Source organism: Rhagoletis zephyria, unplaced genomic scaffold (genome assembly GCF_001687245.7).
Source record: "Rhagoletis zephyria isolate East Lansing unplaced genomic scaffold, Rhagoletis_zephyria_1.1 Rzeph_scaffold_16657, whole genome shotgun sequence".
Taxonomy (NCBI): Eukaryota; Metazoa; Arthropoda; class Insecta; order Diptera; family Tephritidae; genus Rhagoletis; species Rhagoletis zephyria.
The window spans coordinates 5,263-10,842 of NW_016173721.1; the positions used below are offsets into that span (position 1 = coordinate 5,263).

Sequence of the window (5,580 nt, forward strand, 5' to 3'; positions counted from 1 at the left end):
TTGCGCCTAATCATAAAAGCTTCATGAATCGAAGCGCCCAACATTGTAAGGCGCTTGCAGTTTTGAAATCGTCATTTGTTTACTTTTTGTGTTGGAAATAAAATTTATTTGTCAATTCAATAGAAAATAATTGGAAATGAACAATTTCGTGCTAAAATTCGTGCAAATTGCATTAAACCACGAGCGTTTATGCAATATTTCGGAGCAGAAATATTTGCGGAAGTGCGTGTTGCGAAAGAACGGCCAAAAAATTTGTTATGTGTAGAAAGTGTTTATTAGCTGGTGACTTATGCAGGGCGTGCAAGTGTGCAGAAGTCGAGTCGTCATGCATTCGTTCCGGTATGATGAAACGATTACTCTACTTTGATTAGGCGCGTAATGTACCGAGTGCCGAAGCCTGTGCAGAAGGACAAATGGGGCCAAATTAAATATTATGTCGGATAGTCAGGCAGGTTAAAGGCCTTAGACTCTTTTAAAAAGGCAGCAGGTTTGCGGACCACTTGGAAGCTCACAATAACGTAACGCTGTGGTGGGTTCCGGGACATGAAGGGTTTGAAGGCAACGAAAGCTGACTGTCTCGCAAAGCGTGGAGCCCAAATGCACTTGCATGGTCCCTAGCCTTTTGTGAGCTAGTGGAAGAAACCTCAGAGCATATACTATGTGACTGCCCACCTATCATATATAACAGACTGATACACATTGGGGAACGATTGTCTTCTTCATCCAACATTTTAACCATGGCGCCCTCCAAAGTGCCTAACTTCTTAAAAAGAATAAGGTTGGAGTGATTATAATTAGGGTTAAGCACAATAGATAGATGTGTAAAGAGACAAACATTTGTGTAAGTCTGTACAGTAAAATGAATTGTTATACGTTGTTAATTTGTTTTTATTGTACTATCTGTGTTTTAGTTTTTCTACATGTTGAGTTATCTACATTTTTAATAAACTTAACATAAAAAAATATTAAAAACTTAAATAAAATTTTGGTAGGTTTTGGTTGAGTTTGGTAGGAAGTTTAGGTAGGAAAAAAATTTGTCCGTGGCAACACTGCTGGTAATGCCAATTTTATTCAGTATCATTTAGGACACTGCACACTTTGCGATGAACTTTGTTAAGTGTTGAGTTTATTTGCTCATTTCCCGCTGCTAAAAAAAAAACTCTAAATCAATCTCGCTTTAGTAGGATATGTATTGTACCCAATAAACATCAAACAAATTGTTCAACCTTTGGGAAATTTTTATTTCTCAAGTTGATGGCTCACATCGTTCTTCAAATGTTCTCAAACCTTGGAGAAAACTCTCAAGTTGATATCGAAGATAATTTTGCAGACGTTTTTAAGTCTGTACAGTTATACAAATTATTCTTAGAAAGTAAGAAAAATTAAAGCCCGATTAGAAATTTGTTCGTGGCGTTTCAAATTAAAATCGAAAACTACTTATATATTTCATTTTTATTTCAGTATTGCAAGCATACATTTCGGACCAACTGGAGAACAAGTTTAGAAATACATTTTTTCTCAAGTTGTGAAACATAACTATTTCCTTAAAAAATTCCCTTTTGTTGGGTAGGCATGATTTCACGATTGAAAAAACAATGTTGATGATTTGAGAAGTACCTCGGTTCTCAAAGTAACCTAAATTTAAACTCAAACCTAAATGTTTATTGGCTACATGTATAATTAGTTTCTTTTTTTAATTCTGTTTGTCCTTTAAATTAAGTGTAAACACAGTGTGCCGTTCTTGAGTAAAATTTAAACATAGTTTTAACTAAGTTTAAACGCCCAATCTGGCTCAGTTAAACCGAGTTTAAGCTATTAGCTATTTGGCTGCATATTTGCCATCAGCTACGAAAATATAGATGAAAGAAGAGAGAAACAATTATATAAAATTCTTAGTAAAATATTCGAAAGCCGAATTATTTAGGGAAAATTTGTAAAGCAACAAATAAGTAAGATGTTTTTAGGAAATTTTAAAATTGTGAAGAAGGAAATTAACCAACGCAATTTGGTTAGGAATTTAACTTGCATGGGACATTTTCGGTCGCCAAAACATAAATCACCTACAAAATTCTTTGAATTAAAATCTTTCAGAACTTTAGCACGCGATCATTTTAAAAATGAAAATAAATACACATGTAGCTGCAGTTTTGTGATCTACGGAAAGAAAACAAGCGTTGCCCTACAACGCAATTGCAACGGACGACGGTAAAGCGGTCGACGGTTAACCGCTGTCAAAATTAAAACTCGCAAAGGCATATGGAATGGTCAATAATTACGGCGGCAGCGTTTTTACCACCGACGTTTTTCAGTTTATTTAAATTTACTTATATTTTTATGGCCCAGCGGGGACCGCACAATGTTGATTGAGTGTTGATTGTAGTAATTTTTATTATTTTCACAAGTTTGCCAATGTTTTCATCCATTTTTTCTTCCAGAAAATCTACATACGTACATACATGCCCGTACCGAAAAAAAATTTAATTTTAATTAAAATTTTCAAATTAAAATGACTATTGACGGCAAGGCACATAAATACAGGTAGCGGCCAAAATGACGTTGCTCTCATGAGAACCAAACCTTTAAACTTCAACATGGTTTTCTTTTAGTTCCTATATTTCGTTACGCTTTAAATATCATGTCGTTTTTTTTTTTTTTTTTTATGTTCGTTAAAAACAAATTTTAATTAACATTTAAATTTTTGTAGTTTTGTGCGGTTTATACTTAGTGTATGTGTTAAAAATGCAACACCTGAAGCGTTCTTTTTATGTGATGTTAAATATAAATCAGATACCACTAATTTTTTGAACGTGCCTCAATGTCCATAGCGTAAGGAGCGTTGCGAAAGCAGCTATGGGGCCGAGTGCAGCGAAATGCCTTGCTGTGCGTTAAACATTTTAAAGCAGCCGATTTTATAAATGCACCGGGAGGTACAGGAAAGGCACGTTTGATGCCAAGTGCTGTTACTATGACTCTTATGCCGGAAAGTCCCTCCAACAACACTGCAACTCATAAATCAAAGACAGAAAAAACAAACAAGTTTTAACTAAAGAAAATAAATAAATAAAATTAAACTTCAAATTTATTTAAAAACGTCAACCAGTAAAAATTATATTTTATTTTTCCTTACACACGCTTATTTTTATTTTTACTCTCCCGAAAACTTTGACTTTTGTAGATTTGACGTCAAATTGGCCTGTTTTTATACCTGTACCCGAACCTGTTTTCATTGTACCATGTATTGACGGAAGCCGTCGTGCTCCGCAAACATGATTCAATAATTAAAGGTTTGCTCATTAGTGACATTAGAGTTTTGACACTCCCTTAGCTCCCTTAAACTAAGCGTAAACGGTAGGGAAATCTCTCGAGAGTTTCACTGAAATAAAAATCTCCTCTCTCAATTAAGTTTACACGGTAGAGCAACTCTAGGAGATATTCACTCTAGCTAGACACAATATAGAGAAATCTCAACTTTTATCTATCACGTACTCTACAAGCTGTGTACACGGTAGACAAGAGTTATCTCTCGCCTAGAGTTAGTTTTCTATCTCGAATTGTTGTCAACGCTTGTTGTATGTATATATGTATTTGTATCAAAGTCACGATGTAGAAAATATAGTTGGCGCCATCAGCGGAGCGCTAACCCTTCGTCGATTTGACAGCATTCACCTATTTTCTGACGTCGTAAAATACATTTTTGCAATATGTACAAGAATTAAATTTTCGAATTATACTTATTTGCCGAAAAAAATTGTAGGTACCTAAAAGTAGACAAATGTACCTATTTTTTATAAATTAAACATGGCAACCTCTCTCTTGGGTACTATGTGTACTTTTGGACTCGCATCAAACAACCTTTAATATATAAAATTCCCATGAAAGGAGTTTCTCCGAGCAGTTCCAGCCAAACTACTATATATATGTATGTAGGTATTCACCAAGTTGAGCAAGTGGCCTGGCGCTCTGACAAAACAGCAGATATCTCATGCAACGACTGTTGCCAGAGTGCCAGACCACCTGCTCAATTTGTGAATACCCCTTATGTTTTAACCAATAATTATGGCCCTTTGCAAAGGACGGAGGCTATTGGAAAAGCCATTGAAATACCAATGAAAATAAGAGGATGATTCCCGGTACATTATTTGGCTACATTCTAATTGCACTTTAAATTGTGTGCTTGTATCGAATATACGACTTAATGTCGTAGCCATTTCAAAATTTAACAATCTGTAATGAAGTTCATTGTCAAGACTTTACTATACGTCTCCGTAGAGCAAAAAGTCTATTTAGCTTGCTAAATAGAGCGTAGAGTTGTCGTAAAGTTTTGGATCTAGCTTTGTTGGACTGTGTACACGGCGAAAAAGTCTCGCTAAATAACTTTCACATAGACTTTGTAGGTGACTCTCTCGTAGAGCTTAGAGATGGGCACGGGACTAAATATTTAATCCCGATCCCGCCCATCCCGAAATTCGATTTTTAAGTCCAGAACCCGCCCATCCCGACGTTTTTCAGAGTTGTACCGCGGGTCCCGATATATATCTCTAAAGCAGGCTACAAACGGACCACAAATTGAAACGACGGTTGAGATTTCAACGTGTGTGGCGTGGTTCACAAACCGATCGAAGGTTGATAAAAATGTTCATGTCTTTCGAATTAATTTCAAATAATAATGAAAGATCTGGCATCTCCCGATTTTGTTTTGCTTTGCTTTTCGTTTTCGTCTCAATTAAATAACTTTCGGAGTGCATATTTCAAACATCGTTTTTAATTATGATTTTATGAATTTGCGGGGGTTGCGGTTTTATCGGGAGTGTCGGGAAAGGATTTGGGTCCTGTCCCGCCCGCCATATTTTTACAGATCTTCCCGATAACGCCCATCCCGGCCAATTTTAAATCAGTACCGAGGGTCCCGCGGGTCCCGCTATCCCGCGCCCATCTCTAGTAGAGCTCTATTGAGTGTTTACACGTCTCTAGCGAGATTTTTGTCTAAATCTCGCGTTTTTTCTCTACCGTGTACACTTAGCTATAGGCTTTGTAGGTGAGTCTCTCGCAGAGCTCTATTGAGTGTTTACACGTCTCTAGCGAGATTTTTGTCTAAATTTCGCTTTTTTTCTCTACCGTGTACACTTAGCTTTACAAAAGCTTTGCACACACACACGAACCCACACACAGTGCCTTGCTAAGGGAGCCGATTTTGTCAAGACGGAGCGAGACAACTGTTTTTTGAGCAAACCTGTTATTATTGAATCATGCTCCGCAAATGTGTTTACTCTGACGGATTTCATTGCGGCAACTGTTCAGCTGTTCACTTACCGCAAACCGCTTTACCGTCGTCCGCTGTAATTCTGGATAGAACTTAAATGCTCTAGTGAAAAGGTACGAAATAACGCGATGCATTTTCAACAGATTTATGATCCTAGTTATGGGCAGTGAACTCATTCTTTGGTACAATTTATGGAAAAAACAGAAAAAGAACTTGTCCAAAAAGATTTGAAGGATGCTGAAGCGATAAATATGTAGGTGTATTTCCATTTTGAGCGCTTTTCCATGCACAACAGAGACTGTACAGCGATCGTTTAGTAC

At 36.8% G+C, this 5,580-nt stretch overlaps 1 long non-coding RNA gene across 1 annotated transcript; it reads right to left on the minus strand.

Annotated features, from left to right (window-relative positions):
• Window positions 1–3,111: 3,111 nt before the first annotated feature.
• Window positions 3,112–5,244, minus strand: LOC108379555 (uncharacterized). The gene is made up of 3 exons (XR_001849490.1): window positions 5,231–5,244; window positions 3,470–3,475; window positions 3,112–3,193 (listed from the first exon to the last, which is right to left on the minus strand). It is a non-coding gene; the product is annotated as an uncharacterized LOC108379555 (long non-coding RNA).
• Between the last annotated feature and the right edge of the window lie 336 nt (window positions 5,245–5,580).